We start from the raw sequence: 22,566 nt of genomic DNA on the forward strand, positions 1-22,566 counted from the left end.
ATGCTCCTCATAAAGCTGTCGCTGCTGTGAAGGTTCTAGGTGACATCACAAATCCCTATGGTTACATACACAACAAAGCTGGGTTGTTGTTGTTTACACTCTGCAAGGCCTGTGGAAGTGAGTGACATCATAGCACTGTAGTTCTGAGGGTTCTAGATGGATGCAACAATCTCCTGTTGCTTCTATGAAGGCCATAATAGACGACATCACCAAACAGCTCCATAGTCACATACACAGCAAAGGAGAGATGTTGTTTACACCTAGTGATGTCAGTGGTATTGAGTGACATCACAGCACAGTGCTAAGGCTCCTGGGCCTGGACACAGCAGCGGCTGCAATATCTCAACGGAGAATACGTTTATATATATGTGTGTGTGTGCGCGTATATATATATATATATATATATATATATATATATATATTTCTCCGCCGAAATCACTTTTAAACCCATTTCCACCTTTTTTTCCCTTCTCTTCCTCTTACTTTTTTTTCACGTTTTTTTACGTTTTTCTCCTTTTCGCCTCTTTTCTGGGCGTATTATTCTTCTTTTTCTTCTTTTTTTTCGTCTAATGCATACCCCATCAGTGCAGCAATGCTTATTCAATACCGCCAGCAGATGGAGACACTGGGGGATAATTTTCTAAGGATTTATACTGATTTTTCCTGTCTGAATTTGTCGCACAGAAAGTTGCAGGCCAAATATGTGTGACATTTCTGCGACTTTAGCTTCTAGAGCATTTTTACAACATTATACATAGGTGCTGAATACATAAAAAGCGACTGTTCAGCGACAGACAAGTCGCATCGGCTGAAAGTAGGCCAGAATGTCAGTCCATGTTGGAGCAGGTTTAGATACAGTCTAAAGTATAGATCTCAAAGTCTGTGCACAGAATTTAGCAAGGGCCTCGCACCTTCTGATGCATCAGGTAGGTGCACAATAGCATAGCCTAACCCTCTGTACTTTGGTCTATATTGATGCGGGACATAGACAGCCAGCTGATGACCAATCCATTAGTGCAATGGATGGCTGGAAGCATTTGTCTTTGCCTTTGCAATACCACAGAAGCAATGCATGGTCAATGTACAGCAATGACACACCTGTGTGAACAGCCAGGAGACCCCCCCCCCCCCCCCATGTTATGTTACATAGTTACATAGTTAGTACGGTCGAAAAAAGACATATGTCCATCAAGTTCAACCAGGGAATTAAGGGGTAGGGGTGTGGCGCGATATTGGGGAAGGGATGAGATTTTATATTTCTTCATAAGCATTAATCTTATTTTGTCAATTAGGAACATTCAGCACCCACCCGCTATCAAGGCAGCTGCCTATCATGTCATGCCCTACCTGCACAGGTGTGCTGGCTACTCAAATGATCCAATTAAGGAGGCCATTTAGTCAGCAGCAGCAGAAGTCCTGTGCCTGGACGCTCCAACAGCGGCCAGACACAAGCAGAAGCAGAAGCAGCAGAAGCAGCAGCAGCACCACCTTTTGTTTTTTGGCTGCAGCAGCAGCAAGGCCCACAGGGCTGGCTAGCTGGCTAGCCAGCAAGCAGGTAGCAATGAAAGTAGGAATCTTTCTTTTTAACCCTGTAAGGGGGTGGTGCACTGTACCCGAAGATACTGCCATATCGGGTCAATGCATAGGGCGACGGAAGCAAGCTTCGAAATCGGCCCCCGTTCTCAAAAATCCATTTAATATATGGTCCCCAGATAGGGGACGTATCAGATATTAAACTGATAAGAACAGATACTACACTTGATCTTAGCCAAAAGGCCGAGAAGCGATAACCGTGAAAGGGGCGGGCCCAACAAGGTGCCCTTCATGGGCACTATCACTGCTTGCTGTCAGGGAGGCTGCCAGACAATTTTCCATGCACACTCTGGGCTGGGGGGCAGTCAACCACCAGTACACACAGCAGAACCTAAACCCATACCATTATTGCTAAGCAGCAAGACAGGGGCCCATTGCACTCCCACGGGGCCTTTTTAAATGCAATCCATAACCCGGATTTGCCAGGAACCCTTCTTACTCCTCCTACTTGCATGTGACACTGGGCTTAGGATCTGCATAGGAAACACACACACAAGCACACACCTACCTTTGTTGCCTGCAGATGCCTCCTTGGCTGTCCCCAAACGGTATCAAACCAACACCCACGGGAAGCTGTAAGCATAGAGGACATGCCTGCACCCCATTGGACTTACCTGTGTGGGTTAAACCCGGGTTATTTGACAACCTATGGCGGTGATGGTTCTGCTCAGGCAGAGCAGTGCTGATGCTCCTCATAAAGCTGTCGCTGCTGTGAAGGTTCTAGGTGACATCACAAATCCCTATGGTTACATACACAACAAAGCTGGGTTGTTGTTGTTTACACTCTGCAAGGCCTGTGGAAGTGAGTGACATCATAGCACTGTAGTTCTGAGGGTTCTAGATGGATGCAACAATCTCCTGTTGCTTCTATGAAGGCCATAATAGACGACATCACCAAACAGCTCCATAGTCACATACACAGCAAAGGAGAGATGTTGTTTACACCTAGTGATGTCAGTGGTATTGAGTGACATCACAGCACAGTGCTAAGGCTCCTGGGCCTGGACACAGCAGCGGCTGCAATATCTCAACGGAGAATACGTTTATATATATGTGTGTGTGTGCGCGTATATATATATATATATATATATATATTTCTCCGCCGAAATCACTTTTAAACCCATTTCCACCTTTTTTTCCCTTCTCTTCCTCTTACTTTTTTTTCACGTTTTTTTACGTTTTTCTCCTTTTCGCCTCTTTTCTGGGCGTATTATTCTTCTTTTTCTTCTTTTTTTTCGTCTAATGCATACCCCATCAGTGCAGCAATGCTTATTCAATACCGCCAGCAGATGGAGACACTGGGGGATAATTTTCTAAGGATTTATACTGATTTTTCCTGTCTGAATTTGTCGCACAGAAAGTTGCAGGCCAAATATGTGTGACATTTCTGCGACTTTAGCTTCTAGAGCATTTTTACAACATTATACATAGGTGCTGAATACATAAAAAGCGACTGTTCAGCGACAGACAAGTCGCATCGGCTGAAAGTAGGCCAGAATGTCAGTCCATGTTGGAGCAGGTTTAGATACAGTCTAAAGTATAGATCTCAAAGTCTGTGCACAGAATTTAGCAAGGGCCTCGCACCTTCTGATGCATCAGGTAGGTGCACAATAGCATAGCCTAACCCTCTGTACTTTGGTCTATATTGATGCGGGACATAGACAGCCAGCTGATGACCAATCCATTAGTGCAATGGATGGCTGGAAGCATTTGTCTTTGCCTTTGCAATACCACAGAAGCAATGCATGGTCAATGTACAGCAATGACACACCTGTGTGAACAGCCAGGAGACCCCCCCCCCCCCCATGTTATGTTACATAGTTACATAGTTAGTACGGTCGAAAAAAGACATATGTCCATCAAGTTCAACCAGGGAATTAAGGGGTAGGGGTGTGGCGCGATATTGGGGAAGGGATGAGATTTTATATTTCTTCATAAGCATTAATCTTATTTTGTCAATTAGGAACATTCAGCACCCACCCGCTATCAAGGCAGCTGCCTATCATGTCATGCCCTACCTGCACAGGTGTGCTGGCTACTCAAATGATCCAATTAAGGAGGCCATTTAGTCAGCAGCAGCAGAAGTCCTGTGCCTGGACGCTCCAACAGCGGCCAGACACAAGCAGAAGCAGAAGCAGCAGAAGCAGCAGCAGCACCACCTTTTGTTTTTTGGCTGCAGCAGCAGCAAGGCCCACAGGGCTGGCTAGCTGGCTAGCCAGCAAGCAGGTAGCAATGAAAGTAGGAATCTTTCTTTTTAACCCTGTAAGGGGGTGGTGCACTGTACCCGAAGATACTGCCATATCGGGTCAATGCATAGGGCGACGGAAGCAAGCTTCGAAATCGGCCCCCGTTCTCAAAAATCCATTTAATATATGGTCCCCAGATAGGGGACGTATCAGATATTAAACTGATAAGAACAGATACTACACTTGATCTTAGCCAAAAGGCCGAGAAGCGATAACCGTGAAAGGGGCGGGCCCAACAAGGTGCCCTTCATGGGCACTATCACTGCTTGCTGTCAGGGAGGCTGCCAGACAATTTTCCATGCACACTCTGGGCTGGGGGGCAGTCAACCACCAGTACACACAGCAGAACCTAAACCCATACCATTATTGCTAAGCAGCAAGACAGGGGCCCATTGCACTCCCACGGGGCCTTTTTAAATGCAATCCATAACCCGGATTTGCCAGGAACCCTTCTTACTCCTCCTACTTGCATGTGACACTGGGCTTAGGATCTGCATAGGAAACACACACACAAGCACACACCTACCTTTGTTGCCTGCAGATGCCTCCTTGGCTGTCCCCAAACGGTATCAAACCAACACCCACGGGAAGCTGTAAGCATAGAGGACATGCCTGCACCCCATTGGACTTACCTGTGTGGGTTAAACCCGGGTTATTTGACAACCTATGGCGGTGATGGTTCTGCTCAGGCAGAGCAGTGCTGATGCTCCTCATAAAGCTGTCGCTGCTGTGAAGGTTCTAGGTGACATCACAAATCCCTATGGTTACATACACAACAAAGCTGGGTTGTTGTTGTTTACACTCTGCAAGGCTGTGGAAGTGAGTGACATCATAGCACTGTAGTTCTGAGGGTTCTAGATGGATGCAACAATCTCCTGTTGCTTCTATGAAGGCCATAATAGACGACATCACCAAACAGCTCCATAGTCACATACACAGCAAAGGAGAGATGTTGTTTACACCTAGTGATGTCAGTGGTATTGAGTGACATCACAGCACAGTGCTAAGGCTCCTGGGCCTGGACACAGCAGCGGCTGCAATATCTCAACGGAGAATACGTTTATATATATGTGTGTGTGTGCGCGTATATATATATATATATATATATATATATATATATATATATTTCTCCGCCGAAATCACTTTTAAACCCATTTCCACCTTTTTTTCCCTTCTCTTCCTCTTACTTTTTTTTCACGTTTTTTTTACGTTTTTCTCCTTTTCGCCTCTTTTCTGGCGTATTATTCTTCTTTTTCTTCTTTTTTTTCGTCTAATGCATACCCCATCAGTGCAGCAATGCTTATTCAATACCGCCAGCAGATGGAGACACTGGGGGATAATTTTCTAAGGATTTATACTGATTTTTCCTGTCTGAATTTGTCGCACAGAAAGTTGCAGGCCAAATATGTGTGACATTTCTGCGACTTTAGCTTCTAGAGCATTTTTACAACATTATACATAGGTGCTGAATACATAAAAAGCGACTGTTCAGCGACAGACAAGTCGCATCGGCTGAAAGTAGGCCAGAATGTCAGTCCATGTTGGAGCAGGTTTAGATACAGTCTAAAGTATAGATCTCAAAGTCTGTGCACAGAATTTAGCAAGGGCCTCGCACCTTCTGATGCATCAGGTAGGTGCACAATAGCATAGCCTAACCCTCTGTACTTTGGTCTATATTGATGCGGGACATAGACAGCCAGCTGATGACCAATCCATTAGTGCAATGGATGGCTGGAAGCATTTGTCTTTGCCTTTGCAATACCACAGAAGCAATGCATGGTCAATGTACAGCAATGACACACCTGTGTGAACAGCCAGGAGACCCCCCCCCCCCATGTTATGTTACATAGTTACATAGTTAGTACGGTCGAAAAAAGACATATGTCCATCAAGTTCAACCAGGGAATTAAGGGGTAGGGGTGTGGCGCGATATTGGGGAAGGGATGAGATTTTATATTTCTTCATAAGCATTAATCTTATTTTGTCAATTAGGAACATTCAGCACCCACCCGCTATCAAGGCAGCTGCCTATCATGTCATGCCCTACCTGCACAGGTGTGCTGGCTACTCAAATGATCCAATTAAGGAGGCCATTTAGTCAGCAGCAGCAGAAGTCCTGTGCCTGGACGCTCCAACAGCGGCCAGACACAAGCAGAAGCAGAAGCAGCAGAAGCAGCAGCAGCACCACCTTTTGTTTTTTGGCTGCAGCAGCAGCAAGGCCCACAGGGCTGGCTAGCTGGCTAGCCAGCAAGCAGGTAGCAATGAAAGTAGGAATCTTTCTTTTTAACCCTGTAAGGGGGTGGTGCACTGTACCCGAAGATACTGCCATATCGGGTCAATGCATAGGGCGACGGAAGCAAGCTTCGAAATCGGCCCCCGTTCTCAAAAATCCATTTAATATATGGTCCCCAGATAGGGGACGTATCAGATATTAAACTGATAAGAACAGATACTACACTTGATCTTAGCCAAAAGGCCGAGAAGCGATAACCGTGAAAGGGGCGGGCCCAACAAGGTGCCCTTCATGGGCACTATCACTGCTTGCTGTCAGGGAGGCTGCCAGACAATTTTCCATGCACACTCTGGGCTGGGGGGCAGTCAACCACCAGTACACACAGCAGAACCTAAACCCATACCATTATTGCTAAGCAGCAAGACAGGGCCCATTTGCACTCCCACGGGGCCTTTTTAAATGCAATCCATAACCCGGATTTGCCAGGAACCCTTCTTACTCCTCCTACTTGCATGTGACACTGGGCTTAGGATCTGCATAGGAAACACACACACAAGCACACACCTACCTTTGTTGCCTGCAGATGCCTCCTTGGCTGTCCCCAAACGGTATCAAACCAACACCCACGGGAAGCTGTAAGCATAGAGGACATGCCTGCACCCCATTGGACATACCTGTGTGGGTTAAACCCGGGTTATTTGACAACCTATGGCGGTGATGGTTCTGCTCAGGCAGAGCAGTGCTGATGCTCCTCATAAAGCTGTCGCTGCTGTGAAGGTTCTAGGTGACATCACAAATCCCTATGGTTACATACACAACAAAGCTGGGTTGTTGTTGTTTACACTCTGCAAGGCCTGTGGAAGTGAGTGACATCATAGCACTGTAGTTCTGAGGGTTCTAGATGGATGCAACAATCTCCTGTTGCTTCTATGAAGGCCATAATAGACGACATCACCAAACAGCTCCATAGTCACATACACAGCAAAGGAGAGATGTTGTTTACACCTAGTGATGTCAGTGGTATTGAGTGACATCACAGCACAGTGCTAAGGCTCCTGGGCCTGGACACAGCAGCGGCTGCAATATCTCAACGGAGAATACGTTTATATATATGTGTGTGTGTGCGCGTATATATATATATATATATATTATATATATATATATATATATTTCTCCGCCGAAATCACTTTTAAACCCATTCCACCTTTTTTTCCCTTCTCTTCCTCTTACTTTTTTTTCACGTTTTTTTACGTTTTTCTCCTTTTCGCCTCTTTTCTGGGCGTATTATTCTTCTTTTTCTTCTTTTTTTTCGTCTAATGCATACCCCATCAGTGCAGCAATGCTTATTCATACCGCCAGCAGATGGAGACACTGGGGGATAATTTTCTAAGGATTTATACTGATTTTTCCTGTCTGAATTGTCGCACAGAAAGTTGCAGGCCAAATATGTGTGACATTTCTGCGACTTTAGCTTCTAGAGCATTTTTACAACATTATACATAGGTGCTGAATACATAAAAAGCGACTGTTCAGCGACAGACAAGTCGCATCGGCTGAAAGTAGGCCAGAATGTCAGTCCATGTTGGAGCAGGTTTAGATACAGTCTAAAGTATAGATCTCAAAGTCTGTGCACAGAATTTAGCAAGGGCCTCGCACCTTCTGATGCATCAGGTAAGGTGCACAATAGCATAGCCTAACCCTCTGTACTTTGGTCTATATTGATGCGGGGACATAGACAGCCAGCTGATGACCAATCCATTAGTGCAATGGATGGCTGGAAGCATTTGTCTTTGCCTTTGCAATACCACAGAAGCAATGCATGGTCAATGTACAGCAATGACACACCTGTGTGAACAGCCAGGAGACCCCCCCCCCCCCCCCCATGTTATGTTACATAGTTACATAGTTAGTACGGTCGAAAAAAGACATATGTCCATCAAGTTCAACCAGGGAATTAAGGGGTAGGGGTGTGGCGCGATATTGGGGAAGGGATGAGATTTTATATTTCTTCATAAGCATTAATCTTATTTTGTCAATTAGGAACATTCAGCACCCACCCGCTATCAAGGCAGCTGCCTATCATGTCATGCCCTACCTGCACAGGTGTGCTGGCTACTCAAATGATCCAATTAAGGAGGCCATTTAGTCAGCAGCAGCAGAAGTCCTGTGCCTGGACGCTCCAACAGCGGCCAGACACAAGCAGAAGCAGAAGCAGCAGCAGCAGCACCACCTTTTGTTTTTTGGCTGCAGCAGCAGCAAGGCCCACAGGGCTGGCTAGCTGCTAGCCAGCAAGCAGGTAGCAATGAAAGTAGGAATCTTTCTTTTAACACCCTGTAAGGGGGTGGTGCACTGTACCCGAAGATACTGCCATATCGGGTCAATGCATAGGGCGACGGAAGCAAGCTTCGAAATCGGCCCCCGTTCTCAAAAATCCATTTAATATATGGTCCCCAGATAGGGGACGTATCAGATATTAAACTGATAAGAACAGATACTACACTTGATCTTAGCCAAAAGGCCGAGAAGCGATAACCGTGAAAGGGGCGGGCCCAACAAGGTGCCCTTCATGGGCACTATCACTGCTTGCTGTCAGGGAGGCTGCCAGACAATTTTCCATGCACACTCTGGGCTGGGGGGCAGTCAACCACCAGTACACACAGCAGAACCTAAACCCATACCATTATTGCTAAGCAGCAAGACAGGGGCCCATTGCACTCCCACGGGGCCTTTTTAAATGCAATCCATAACCCGGATTTGCCAGGAACCCTTCTTACTCCTCCTACTTGCATGTGACACTGGGCTTAGGATCTGCATAGGAAACACACACACAAGCACACACCTACCTTTGTTGCCTGCAGATGCCTCCTTGGCTGTCCCCAAACGGTATCAAACCAACACCCACGGGAAGCTGTAAGCATAGAGGACATGCCTGCACCCCATTGGACTTACCTGTGTGGGTTAAACCCGGGTTATTTGACAACCTATGGCGGTGATGGTTCTGCTCAGGCAGAGCAGTGCTGATGCTCCTCATAAAGCTGTCGCTGCTGTGAAGGTTCTAGGTGACATCACAAATCCCTATGGTTACATACACAACAAAGCTGGGTTGTGTTGTTTACACTCTGCAAGGCCTGTGGAAGTGAGTGACATCATAGCACTGTAGTTCTGAGGGTTCTAGATGGATGCAACAATCTCCTGTTGCTTCTATGAAGGCCATAATAGACGACATCACCAAACAGCTCCATAGTCACATACACAGCAAAGGAGAGATGTTGTTTACACCTAGTGATGTCAGTGGTATTGAGTGACATCACAGCACAGTGCTAAGGCTCCTGGGCCTGGACACAGCAGCGGCTGCAATATCTCAACGGAGAATACGTTTATATATATGTGTGTGTGTGCGCGTATATATATATATATATATATATATATATATATATATATATATTTCTCCGCCGAAATCACTTTTAAACCCATTTCCACCTTTTTTTCCCTTCTCTTCCTCTTACTTTTTTTTCACGTTTTTTTACGTTTTTCTCCTTTTCGCCTCTTTTCTGGGCGTATTATTCTTCTTTTTCTTCTTTTTTTTCGTCTAATGCATACCCCATCAGTGCAGCAATGCTTATTCAATACCGCCAGCAGATGGAGACACTGGGGATAATTTTCTAAGGATTTATACTGATTTTCCTGTCTGAATTTGTCGCACAGAAAGTTGCAGGCCAAATATGTTGTGACATTTCTGCGACTTTAGCTTCTAGAGCATTTTTACAACATTATACATAAGGTGCTGAATACATAAAAAGCGACTGTTCAGCGACAGACAAGTCGCATCGGCTGAAAGTAGGCCAGAATGTCAGTCCATGTTGGAGCAGGTTTAGATACAGTCTAAAGTATAGATCTCAAAGTCTGTGCACAGAATTTAGCAAGGGCCTCGCACCTTCTGATGCATCAGGTAGGTGCACAATAGCATAGCCTAACCCTCTGTACTTTGGTCTATATTGATGCGGGACATAGACAGCCAGCTGATGACCAATCCATTAGTGCAATGGATGGCTGGAAGCATTTGTCTTTGCCTTTGCAATACCACAGAAGCAATGCATGGTCAATGTACAGCAATGACACACCTGTGTGAACAGCCAGGAGACCCCCCCCCCCCCCTCATGTTATGTTACATAGTTACATAGTTAGTACGGTCGAAAAAAGACATATGTCCATCAAGTTCAACCAGGGAATTAAGGGGTAGGGGTGTGGCGCGATATTGGGGAAGGGATGAGATTTTATATTTCTTCATAAGCATTAATCTTATTTTGTCAATTAGGAACATTCAGCACCCACCCGCTATCAAGGCAGCTGCCTATCATGTCATGCCCTACCTGCACAGGTGTGCTGGCTACTCAAATGATCCAATTAAGGAGGCCATTTAGTCAGCAGCAGCAGAAGTCCTGTGCCTGGACGCTCCAACAGCGGCCAGACACAAGCAGAAGCAGAAGCAGCAGAAGCAGCAGCAGCACCACCTTTTGTTTTTTGGCTGCAGCAGCAGCAAGGCCCACAGGGCTGGCTAGCTGGCTAGCCAGCAAGCAGGTAGCAATGAAAGTAGGAATCTTTCTTTTTAACCCTGTAAGGGGGTGGTGCACTGTACCCGAAGATACTGCCATATCGGGTCAATGCATAGGGCGACGGAAGCAAGCTTCGAAATCGGCCCCCCGTTCTCAAAAATCCATTTAATATATGGTCCCCAGATAGGGGACGTATCAGATATTAAACTGATAAGAACAGATACTACACTTGATCTTAGCCAAAAGGCCGAGAAGCGATAACCGTGAAAGGGGCGGGCCCAACAAGGTGCCCTTCATGGGCACTATCACTGCTTGCTGTCAGGGAGGCTGCCAGACAATTTTCCATGCACACTCTGGGCTGGGGGGCAGTCAACCACCAGTACACACAGCAGAACCTAAACCCATACCATTATTGCTAAGCAGCAAGACAGGGGCCCATTGCACTCCCACGGGGCCTTTTTAAATGCAATCCATAACCCGGATTTGCCAGGAACCCTTCTTACTCCTCCTACTTGCATGTGACACTGGGCTTAGGATCTGCATAGGAAACACACACACAAGCACACACCTACCTTTGTTGCCTGCAGATGCCTCCTTGGCTGTCCCCAAACGGTATCAAACCAACACCCACGGGAAGCTGTAAGCATAGAGGACATGCCTGCACCCCATTGGACTTACCTGTGTGGGTTAAACCCGGGTTATTTGACAACCTATGGCGGTGATGGTTCTGCTCAGGCAGAGCAGTGCTGATGCTCCTCATAAAGCTGTCGCTGCTGTGAAGGTTCTAGGTGACATCACAAATCCCTATGGTTACATACACAACAAAGCTGGGTTGTTGTTGTTTACACTCTGCAAGGCCTGTGGAAGTGAGTGACATCATAGCACTGTAGTTCTGAGGGTTCTAGATGGATGCAACAATCTCCTGTTGCTTCTATGAAGGCCATAATAGACGACATCACCAAACAGCTCCATAGTCACATACACAGCAAAGGAGAGATGTTGTTTACACCTAGTGATGTCAGTGGTATTGAGTGACATCACAGCACAGTGCTAAGGCTCCTGGGCCTGGACACAGCAGCGGCTGCAATATCTCAACGGAGAATACGTTTATATATATGTGTGTGTGTGCGCGTATATATATATATATATATATATATATATATATATATATATATATTTCTCCGCCGAAATCACTTTTAAACCCATTTCCACCTTTTTTTCCCTTCTCTTCCTCTTACTTTTTTTTCACGTTTTTTTACGTTTTTCTCCTTTTCGCCTCTTTTCTGGGCGTATTATTCTTCTTTTTCTTCTTTTTTTTCGTCTAATGCATACCCCATCAGTGCAGCAATGCTTATTCATACCGCCAGCAGATGGAGACACTGGGGGATAATTTTCTAAGGATTTATACTGATTTTTCCTGTCTGAATTTGTCGCACAGAAAGTTGCAGGCCAAATATGTGTGACATTTCCTGCGACTTTAGCTTCTAGAGCATTTTTACAACATTATACATAGGTGCTGAATACATAAAAAGCGACTGTTCAGCGACAGACAAGTCGCATCGGCTGAAAGTAGGCCAGAATGTCAGTCCATGTTGGAGCAGGTTTAGATACAGTCTAAAGTATAGATCTCAAAGTCTGTGCACAGAATTTAGCAAGGGCCTCGCACCTTCTGATGCATCAGGTAGGTGCACAATAGCATAGCCTAACCCTCTGTACTTTGGTCTATATTGATGCGGGACATAGACAGCCAGCTGATGACCAATCCATTAGTGCAATGGATGGCTGGAAGCATTTGTCTTTGCCTTTGCAATACCACAGAAGCAATGCATGGTCAATGTACAGCAATGACACACCTGTGTGAACAGCCAGGAGACCCCCCCCCCCCCCTCATGTTATGTTACATAGTTACATAGTTAGTACGGTCGAAAAAAGACATATGTCCATCAAGTTCAACCAGGGAATTAAGGGGTAGGGGTGTGGCGCGATATTGGGGAAGGGATGAGATTTTATATTTCTTCATAAGCATTAATCTTATTTGTCAATTAGGAACATTCAGCACCCACCCGCTATCAAGGCAGCTGCCTATCATGTCATGCCCTACCTGCACAGGTGTGCTGGCTACTCAAATGATCCAATTAAGGAGGCCATTTAGTCAGCAGCAGCAGAAGTCCTGTGCCTGGACGCTCCAACAGCGGCCAGACACAAGCAGAAGCAGAAGCAGCAGAAGCAGCAGCAGCACCAAGGCTGCAGCAGCAGCAAGGCCCACAGGGCTGGCTAGCTGGCTAGCCAGCAAGCAGGTAGCAATGAAAGTAGGAATCTTTCTTTTTAACCCTGTAAGGGGGTGGTGCACTGTACCCGAAGATACTGCCATATCGGGTCAATGCATAGGGCGACGGAAGCAAGCTTCGAAATCGGCCCCCGTTCTCAAAAATCCATTTAATATATGGTCCCCAGATAGGGGACGTATCAGATATTAAACTGATAAGAACAGATACTACACTTGATCTTAGCCAAAAGGCCGAGAAGCGATAACCGTGAAAGGGGCGGGCCCAACAAGGTGCCCTTCATGGGCACTATCACTGCTTGCTGTCAGGGAGGCTGCCAGACAATTTTCCATGCACACTCTGGGCTGGGGGGCAGTCAACCACCAGTACACACAGCAGAACCTAAACCCATACCATTATTGCTAAGCAGCAAGACAGGGGCCCATTGCACTCCCACGGGGCCTTTTTAAATGCAATCCATAACCCGGATTTGCCAGGAACCCTTCTTACTCCTCCTACTTGCATGTGACACTGGGCTTAGGATCTGCATAGGAAACACACACACAAGCACACACCTACCTTTGTTGCCTGCAGATGCCTCCTTGGCTGTCCCCAAACGGTATCAAACCAACACCCACGGGAAGCTGTAAGCATAGAGGACATGCCTGCACCCCATTGGACTTACCTGTGTGGGTTAAACCCGGGTTATTTGACAACCTATGGCGGTGATGGTTCTGCTCAGGCAGAGCAGTGCTGATGCTCCTCATAAAGCTGTCGCTGCTGTGAAGGTTCTAGGTGACATCACAAATCCCTATGGTTACATACACAACAAAGCTGGGTTGTTGTTGTTTACACTCTGCAAGGCCTGTGGAAGTGAGTGACATCATAGCACTGTAGTTCTGAGGGTTCTAGATGGATGCAACAATCTCCTGTTGCTTCTATGAAGGCCATAATAGACGACATCACCAAACAGCTCCATAGTCACATACACAGCAAAGGAGAGATGTTGTTTACACCTAGTGATGTCAGTGGTATTGAGTGACATCACAGCACAGTGCTAAGGCTCCTGGGCCTGGACACAGCAGCGGCTGCAATATCTCAACGGAGAATACGTTTATATATATGTGTGTGTGTGCGCGTATATATATATATATATATATATATATATATATATATATATATATATATATTTCTCCGCCGAAATCACTTTTAAACCCATTTCCACCTTTTTTTCCCTTCTCTTCCTCTTACTTTTTTTTCACGTTTTTTTACGTTTTTCTCCTTTTCGCCTCTTTTCTGGGCGTATTATTCTTCTTTTTCTTCTTTTTTTTCGTCTAATGCATACCCCATCAGTGCAGCAATGCTTATTCAATACCGCCAGCAGATGGAGACACTGGGGGATAATTTTCTAAGGATTTATACTGATTTTTCCTGTCTGAATTTGTCGCACAGAAAGTTGCAGGCCAAATATGTGTGACATTTCTGCGACTTTAGCTTCTAGAGCATTTTTACAACATTATACATAGGTGCTGAATACATAAAAAGCGACTGTTCAGCGACAGACAAGTCGCATCGGCTGAAAGTAGGCCAGAATGTCAGTCCATGTTGGAGCAGGTTTAGATACAGTCTAAAGTATAGATCTCAAAGTCTGTGCACAGAATTTAGCAAGGGCCTCGCACCTTCTGATGCATCAGGTAGGTGCACAATAGCATAGCCTAACCCTCTGTACTTTGGTCTATATTGATGCGGGACATAGACAGCCAGCTGATGACCAATCCATTAGTGCAATGGATGGCTGGAAGCATTTGTCTTTGCCTTTGCAATACCACAGAAGCAATGCATGGTCAATGTACAGCAATGACACACCTGTGTGAACAGCCAGGAGACCCCCCCCCCCCCCCCATGTTATGTTACATAGTTACATAGTTAGTACGGTCGAAAAAAGACATATGTCCATCAAGTTCAACCAGGGAATTAAGGGGTAGGGGTGTGGCGCGATATTGGGGAAGGGATGAGATTTTATATTTCTTCATAAGCATTAATCTTATTTTGTCAATTAGGAACATTCAGCACCCACCCGCTATCAAGGCAGCTGCCTATCATGTCATGCCCTACCTGCACAGGTGTGCTGGCTACTCAAATGATCCAATTAAGGAGGCCATTTAGTCAGCAGCAGCAGAAGTCCTGTGCCTGGACGCTCCAACAGCGGCCAGACACAAGCAGAAGCAGAAGCAGCAGAAGCAGCAGCAGCACCACCTTTTGTTTTTTGGCTGCAGCAGCAGCAAGGCCCACAGGGCTGGCTAGCTGGCTAGCCAGCAAGCAGGTAGCAATGAAAGTAGGAATCTTTCTTTTTAACCCTGTAAGGGGGTGGTGCACTGTACCCGAAGATACTGCCATATCGGGTCAATGCATAGGGCGACGGAAGCAAGCTTCGAAATCGGCCCCCGTTCTCAAAAATCCATTTAATATATGGTCCCCAGATAGGGGACGTATCAGATATTAAACTGATAAGAACAGATACTACACTTGATCTTAGCCAAAAGGCCGAGAAGCGATAACCGTGAAAGGGGCGGGCCCAACAAGGTGCCCTTCATGGGCACTATCACTGCTTGCTGTCAGGGAGGCTGCCAGACAATTTTCCATGCACACTCTGGGCTGGGGGGCAGTCAACCACCAGTACACACAGCAGAACCTAAACCCATACCATTATTGCTAAGCAGCAAGACAGGGGCCCATTGCACTCCCACGGGGCCTTTTTAAATGCAATCCATAACCCGGATTTGCCAGGAACCCTTCTTACTCCTCCTACTTGCATGTGACACTGGGCTTAGGATCTGCATAGGAAACACACACACAAGCACACACCTACCTTTGTTGCCTGCAGATGCCTCCTTGGCTGTCCCCAAACGGTATCAAACCAACACCCACGGGAAGCTGTAAGCATAGAGGACATGCCTGCACCCCATTGGACTTACCTGTGTGGGTTAAACCCGGGTTATTTGACAACCTATGGCGGTGATGGTTCTGCTCAGGCAGAGCAGTGCTGATGCTCCTCATAAAGCTGTCGCTGCTGTGAAGGTTCTAGGTGACATCACAAATCCCTATGGTTACATACACAACAAAGCTGGGTTGTTGTTGTTTACACTCTGCAAGGCCTGTGGAAGTGAGTGACATCATAGCACTGTAGTTCTGAGGGTTCTAGATGGATGCAACAATCTCCTGTTGCTTCTATGAAGGCATAATAGACGACATCACCAAACAGCTCCATAGTCACATACACAGCAAAGGAGAGATGTTGTTTACACCTAGTGATGTCAGTGGTATTGAGTGACATCACAGCACAGTGCTAAGGCTCCTGGGCCTGGACACAGCAGCGGCTGCAATATCTCAACGGAGAATACGTTTATATATATGTGTGTGTGTGCGCGTATATATACATATATATATATATATATATATATATATTTCTCCGCCGAAATCACTTTTAAACCCATTTCCACCTTTTTTCCCTTCTCTTCCTCTTACTTTTTTTTCACGTTTTTTTACGTTTTTCTCCTTTTCGCCTCTTTTCTGGGCGTATTATTCTTCTTTTTCTTCTTTTTTTTCGTCTAATGCATACCCCATCAGTGCAGCAATGCTTATTCAATACCGCCAGCAGATGGAGACACTGGGGGATAATTTTCTAAGGATTTATACTGATTTTTCCTGTCTGAATTTGTCGCACAGAAAGTTGCAGGCCAAATATGTGTGACATTTCTGCGACTTTAGCTTCTAGAGCATTTTTACAACATTATACATAGGTGCTGAATACATAAAAAGCGACTGTTCAGCGACAGACAAGTCGCATCGGCTGAAAGTAGGCCAGAATGTCAGTCCATGTTGGAGCAGGTTTAGATACAGTCTAAAGTAAAGATCTCAAAGTCTGTGCACAGAATTTAGCAAGGGCCTCGCACCTTCTGATGCATCAGGTAGGTGCACAATAGCATAGCCTAACCCTCTGTACTTTGGTCTATATTGATGCGGGACATAGACAGCCAGCTGATGACCAATCCATTAGTGCAATGGATGGCTGGAAGCATTTGTCTTTGCCTTTGCAATACCACAGAAGCAATGCATGGTCAATGTACAGCAATGACACACCTGTGTGAACAGCCAGGAGACCCCCCCCCCCCCCCATGTTATGTTACATAGTTACATAGTTAGTACGGTCGAAAAAAGACATATGTCCATCAAGTTCAACCAGGGAATTAAGGGGTAGGGGTGTGGCGCGATATTGGGGAAGGGATGAGATTTTATATTTCTTCATAAGCATTAATCTTATTTTGTCAATTAGGAACATTCAGCACCCACCCGCTATCAAGGCAGCTGCCTATCATGTCATGCCCTACCTGCACAGGTGTGCTGGCTACTCAAATGATCCAATTAAGGAGGCCATTTAGTCAGCAGCAGCAGAAGTCCTGTGCCTGGACGCTCCAACAGCGGCCAGACACAAGCAGAAGCAGAAGCAGCAGCAGCAGCACCACCTTTTGTTTTTTGGCTGCAGCAGCAGCAAGGCCCACAGGGCTGGCTAGCTGGCTAGCCAGCAAGCAGGTAGCAATGAAAGTAGGAATCTTTCTTTTTAACCCTGTAAGGGGGTGGTGCACTGTACCCGAAGATACTGCCATATCGGGTCAATGCATAGGGCGACGGAAGCAAGCTTCGAAATCGGCCCCCGTTCTCAAAAATCCATTTAATATATGGTCCCCAGATAGGGGACGTATCAGATATTAAACTGATAAGAACAGATTTTTTTTTTTTTTTTTTTTTTTGATTGAAAGAGCTTTATTTTCCGTTCAGTCATTACAAGTCGTACAATAAATTACAGTCACACAAAGCATGATAGTACAATACACAGCAAAGGTTCCCTAAGCTATACATCGCACACCATGCTACTCTAACATTCAGCTCAATCCTGCAATAGAAAAGCACAAGAGATCAAACAAAAACCAAATAATACAATCTGTGATCGGGGTAGGGGTGTGGGCGACTATGTGGGGTAGGGAGGGGGCGGATCACAGGGCCAAACTGTTGGGCTGTATCTTCAGGGAGACATGGGAGAAGGAGAGGGTCTTCACTCCTCTTCTTCCTCATCAACGGCCGAGCTGTCCAAGATGGAATAGTCTCTAAGCAGGTTCTTGATGAACCTGCGGCAGTCCCGGACGGACATGTTTTCCCTGTTGATCACGAGGCGGTTCCTGGAGAGCCACACTGCGTCCTTAAAACAGTTCATAAGGCGCCAGGCCTCCTGGATGGCCTCCACGTCGTGGGTCCCAGGGAACAGGCCGTAAAGCACCGAATGGTACGATAGGCAGCTCCTGGGCACTGAGTCTCTGAGTTCCTGTTCTAGGGCGTCCAACAGACCCTGTGCAAAGGGGCACTGCCAAAACACGTGGAAAGATGTTTCCTCCACGTAGGGGCAACGGGGGCAGTACCGGGTCTTGCACAGGTTGCGGGCATGCATGAATGACCTGAGAGAGAGACCTCCCATGACGGCCATCCACGACAAGTCCTTGTGTCCATTGGTAAGCCGCTTTGAGGCCACATTGTTCCAAACTGTCTCTGCAGTGGCTGCGGGGAGTCCCGGAACCAGCTCGGTCGAGTCCTTAGCTCGGATGAGCTTGTGGATTGTCTTTGGCTTCCATAGGTCGGGTTTCAGTCCTTCCAGCTGGTGCTCCCTCACAAACCGGACAACATCCCCATAGAACCAGGGAGTGTTCCAGTTGTAAGGGATGGAGCTGTCCCACTTGTCCCAGCCCAGCTGTCTCCAGAGGGGCATGAGAAGCAAGCGAGACATGGACCTGCCCGCTGAGCCAGTCTTTTCAACAAGAGTCCGCTGCACCGTGACACATGCAAAGGAGGCCCTCAGCAGAGCGGGGATGTCGGGTATTCCCTTCCCACCCTTGCGGGGTTCCTTGTACATCACGGTCCTCTTGACTCTGTCCATTTTGCCCCAGACGAAGCCAAACACTGTCCGGGTGATGGCCTTGCAAACGGTGGTATGGGGAGGCCAGGCCTGTGCGGTATATTGGAGCACAGGCAAAACTTCACTCCGCAGGACAAGTGCCTTGCCTTCCATCGTGAGCTTTCTGGAGCTCCACAGTCCGATCTTCGAGTTTATCCTTCCTAGTCGGTCTTGCCAAGACTTAAGGGCCGCTCCTTCCTTCCCGAACCAGACTCCAAGAATTTGAATGAAGTCCGGCTTAACGGCAAAGGGGAAGGGGGCGGGAGAAGCCAGGTGCCATTCCCCGAAGAGCATGGCCTCCGACTTCCCGCAGTTGACTTTTGCCCCCGAAGCTCTGCCGAAGTCCTCGCAGGTCTGGACGAGTGCAGTCACCGAACGCTGGTCAGCGCAGAAGACGGTCACGTCGTCCATGTAGAGCGAGCACTTGACCTCGTGGCGATCTGGTCCTGGTGCGGTGATCCCTCTGATCTCTCCATTCTGCCGGATAGTCTCAGCGAAGAGCTCTATAACACAAACAAAAAGGAGAGGTGAAAGAGGGCAGCCTTGTCTAACCCCTGAAAGAATGGAAAAGGGGTCAGTCTTCCAGCCGTTCACCAACACCGTGCTGTAAATGTCAAAATACATAACGTTAACAAAAGAGCAAAACATCTTCCCCAGACCCAGCCTGCGCAAAACCCTGTCCATGAATGCGTGGGAGACACGGTCGAACGCCTTCTCCTGATCTAAGCTGACCAGGGCGGCGCGGCCCCCGCGGTCCTGGATGTAATGGACCGTGTCTCTCACAAGGGCAAGGCTGTCGGCAATCCTGCGGCCAGGAATGCTGCAGGTCTGGTCCGGATGGACGATCTGCCCCATGACAGGTTTCAGCCTGTTGGCCAGCACCTTGGCGAGGATCTTGTAGTCCACGTTCAGGAGAGAGATGGGACGCCAGTTTTTCAGGTCACATCTCTCCCCCTTCCGCTTATACAAGATCGTGATCATCCCTTCCCTCAACGACGGAGGCATTCTGCCCCCCACCACCATCTCCTCGTACACCTCCAACAGGTCCGGACAGATCAGGTCACCCAGCGCTACGTAGAGCTCGGCCGGGAGACCGTCACTGCCCGGGGTCCTGCCGGGCTTAAAGGATTTAGCGGCAGAGAGCAGCTCCCCCACCGTCAAGGGATCGTCCATTGCCGCCGCACCTGCGGGATCAACAACGTTAGTGACACCTGACAGGAACCTCTCGGCGGCTTCGGGGTCGGATGACTTGGGGGCGTAGAGGTTGCTGTAGAAGTCGTGGACGACCCCCATCACTTCCTCCTTGCCGCTCCTCATGTGTCCGGTCTCATCTCGTAGCTCAGTCAGGGGCGTGTGGCCGGCATGGAGCTTCCTGAAAAAGAAAGAGTTACATTTCTCACCCTTCTCCAGGTTCTCCACCTTGGAACGAAAGACGATTCGCTTGGATTCCTCCTCAAAGTGCCTTTTCAAGCTCTTTTTGGTCTCCTCCAGCTCCTCCCTGACGTCCCAGCCACACTGGAGCAGGTCCTGCAGGGACCGCAGCTCGCGCTGCAGTTTCCTCAAGTCCCACTTCTTCGCACACGCCTGTTGTCTGCCTTTTGCCTGAAAGAAACAACGGAATTCGACTTTAACATATTCCCACCAATCGCTGATGCACTTGAACAGACATTTGTCATTTCGCCATACAAGGTAAGCATCCCTAAGTTCCTCCATGACCTCCCTCTGCTCCAACAGGGCACAATTCAACTTCCAGGAGCCCGGGCCAGGTGGGAATCCATGGCCCAGAGTCCCCCGGAATCGAATGGCCCTGTGGTCAGAGAAGAAGCAGGGGACCATAGAGTACGACACCTTTCTGACTGCTCTCGAAGTGAAGATGAAGTCTATCCGAGAACGGAGCGAGCCATCGGGGCGGCTCCACGTATAGTTTACGGAGCCGTTCCCGACGGACCCGACAACGTCCTGCAAGGATGCCTCCGTCACCATCTCAATCAGCAGTTTAGACGTCACGTCCAGGTTGGCGGATGTGCCAGAACTGCGCCCGTCCACCTCAATGGGGCAGTTGAAGTCACCACCCAACACTACTGCTCTAGTGGTGGCGAGTTCAGCCCGCAGGGCCTGGAGAACCTCCAGTCGGACATCCCTCTCAGGGGAGGCATACACGTTGATGAGCCGCACGGGCTCACCCGCCCAGGAACCGTCTGCGACAAGAAGTCTGCCACAGACGAGCTCCCGGACGGAATCAAGTGCAAAGTTACCTCCCCTGATCAGGATGGCCACCCCCGCAGACCTATTGTCGCCCCCACCAGACCAGTAGGAAGGGCCGTGAGGCCACTGCCTGGCCAGATGGTTGTAAGACCTAGAAGCAGACAAAGCACATTCCTGCAACATGTAAACATCACACCTCTGGGAATCTAAGAACGTAAGAACAGTCTGAAATCTAAACCAAGCTCTAATACTCCTCACATTAATGCAGAAGATGTTGAGATCAGCCATGGGAATAAAAAGAGAGGTTAGTTCTGATACTAGTTACCAGTCTGGTCGGACGGGTCCTCTTCTCTGGCGCCTGTCGGCTCCTGTGGCTTCTCGTAGCGCCCTTCCAAGAACTCGTCGTAGACCGTGTTGGACGGAGTGTCCAGGATTTTCTTAACCTCTGGGTCCTGCAGCAGCTCCTCCATAGATTGAGCTTGGACTGGCTCTGCTTGGACCTGCTCCACTTGGGCCTGCTCCATCACCTCCTCTCCTTCTGAAGCCTCAAGGCTCTCGCAGACCTGCTCCATCTCCTCCTCCTCATCTGAAGCTTGAGGGGTCTCGCAGGTCTCGATTATCTTTCTTTTGTGGGACTCTTCTGATACGTTGTCCCTTCCTTTCCTCTTCCTCTGTATGGTACCTGGGGGAGGAAGAACAGGAAAGTCCTCCGAAGGGCGGGTGCCAGCAGCTGGAGGGGGGTTAGGTGCTGCTGGGCCAGGAGAGAAAGGAGGCTGGGTGGGGCGGGGGGCAGGAGAGAGTGCCCGGGCAGGGGAGGACGGGGCAGGGGTGGGCCGGGCAGGGGAGGACGGGGCAGGGGTGGGCCGGGCAGGGGAGGACGGGGCAGGGGTGGGCCGGGGTGGGGTACGGGGGGCAGGGGTGGGGCGGGATGGGGCAGGAGGGGCAGGGGTGGGACGGGATGGGGCAGGGGTGGGACGGGATGGGGCAGGGGTGGGACGGGATGGGGCAGGGGTGGGGCGGGATGGGGCAGGAGATGGGGCGGGAGGGGCAGGGGATGGGGCGGGAGGGGCAGGGGAGGGGCGGGACGGGGCAGGGGTGGTGGCTTTCGCCTTCTTACCCTCCTTGGTCGGCTTGGCCATCCGTGGTGTTGGCTCCGGAGCTGGGGCTGGCTTCGGTGCTCTCGCTGCCACAGATGCCCATGTTCTCTCCCTCTGGGGGCAGTCCTTGTAGCTGTGGGCTGCCAGTCCGCAGAGGTTGCAGGTCTTGCTCTTGGGGCAGTCCTTGGTCGTGTGACCTGTCACACGGCAATACCTGCAGGCATCCTCCGTACAGTCCTTGCCCTCGTGGCCCATCTTGCCACATCTCCTGCAGGTCTGCGGCATGTCCGGGTAGAAGATAAGTCCTGTGGAGTTGCCCAAGGAAAATGTCGTTGGCAGGTGCTGTAGTCCGTCTGGAGAAGCAGGGTTCTTGT

General features: G+C 48.4%; 8 non-coding genes across 8 annotated transcripts; all 8 read right to left on the minus strand.

Annotated features, from left to right (window-relative positions):
- Positions 1-1,597: 1,597 nt before the first annotated feature.
- On the minus strand, positions 1,598-1,788 carry LOC130312594 (U2 spliceosomal RNA). The gene has a single exon (XR_008860704.1). It is a non-coding gene; the product is annotated as a U2 spliceosomal RNA (small nuclear RNA).
- A 2,073-nt stretch (positions 1,789-3,861) lies between these two features.
- LOC130312605 (U2 spliceosomal RNA) lies at positions 3,862-4,052 on the minus strand. The gene has a single exon (XR_008860712.1). It is a non-coding gene; the product is annotated as a U2 spliceosomal RNA (small nuclear RNA).
- Positions 4,053-6,136: 2,084 nt separating this feature from the next.
- On the minus strand, positions 6,137-6,327 carry LOC130312617 (U2 spliceosomal RNA). Its single transcript, XR_008860717.1, has one exon. It is a non-coding gene; the product is annotated as a U2 spliceosomal RNA (small nuclear RNA).
- Positions 6,328-8,411: 2,084 nt separating this feature from the next.
- On the minus strand, positions 8,412-8,602 carry LOC130312619 (U2 spliceosomal RNA). The gene has a single exon (XR_008860718.1). It is a non-coding gene; the product is annotated as a U2 spliceosomal RNA (small nuclear RNA).
- A 2,090-nt stretch (positions 8,603-10,692) lies between these two features.
- On the minus strand, positions 10,693-10,884 carry LOC130312561 (U2 spliceosomal RNA). The gene has a single exon (XR_008860672.1). It is a non-coding gene; the product is annotated as a U2 spliceosomal RNA (small nuclear RNA).
- Positions 10,885-12,964: 2,080 nt separating this feature from the next.
- Positions 12,965-13,155, minus strand: LOC130312621 (U2 spliceosomal RNA). The gene has a single exon (XR_008860719.1). It is a non-coding gene; the product is annotated as a U2 spliceosomal RNA (small nuclear RNA).
- A 2,099-nt stretch (positions 13,156-15,254) lies between these two features.
- Positions 15,255-15,445, minus strand: LOC130312622 (U2 spliceosomal RNA). The gene has a single exon (XR_008860720.1). It is a non-coding gene; the product is annotated as a U2 spliceosomal RNA (small nuclear RNA).
- Positions 15,446-17,521: 2,076 nt separating this feature from the next.
- Positions 17,522-17,712, minus strand: LOC130312584 (U2 spliceosomal RNA). Its single transcript, XR_008860694.1, has one exon. It is a non-coding gene; the product is annotated as a U2 spliceosomal RNA (small nuclear RNA).
- Positions 17,713-22,566: the final 4,854 nt, after the last annotated feature.

Source organism: Hyla sarda, unplaced genomic scaffold, assembly GCF_029499605.1.
Source record: "Hyla sarda isolate aHylSar1 unplaced genomic scaffold, aHylSar1.hap1 scaffold_172, whole genome shotgun sequence".
In the NCBI taxonomy this organism is placed as follows: Eukaryota; Metazoa; Chordata; class Amphibia; order Anura; family Hylidae; genus Hyla; species Hyla sarda.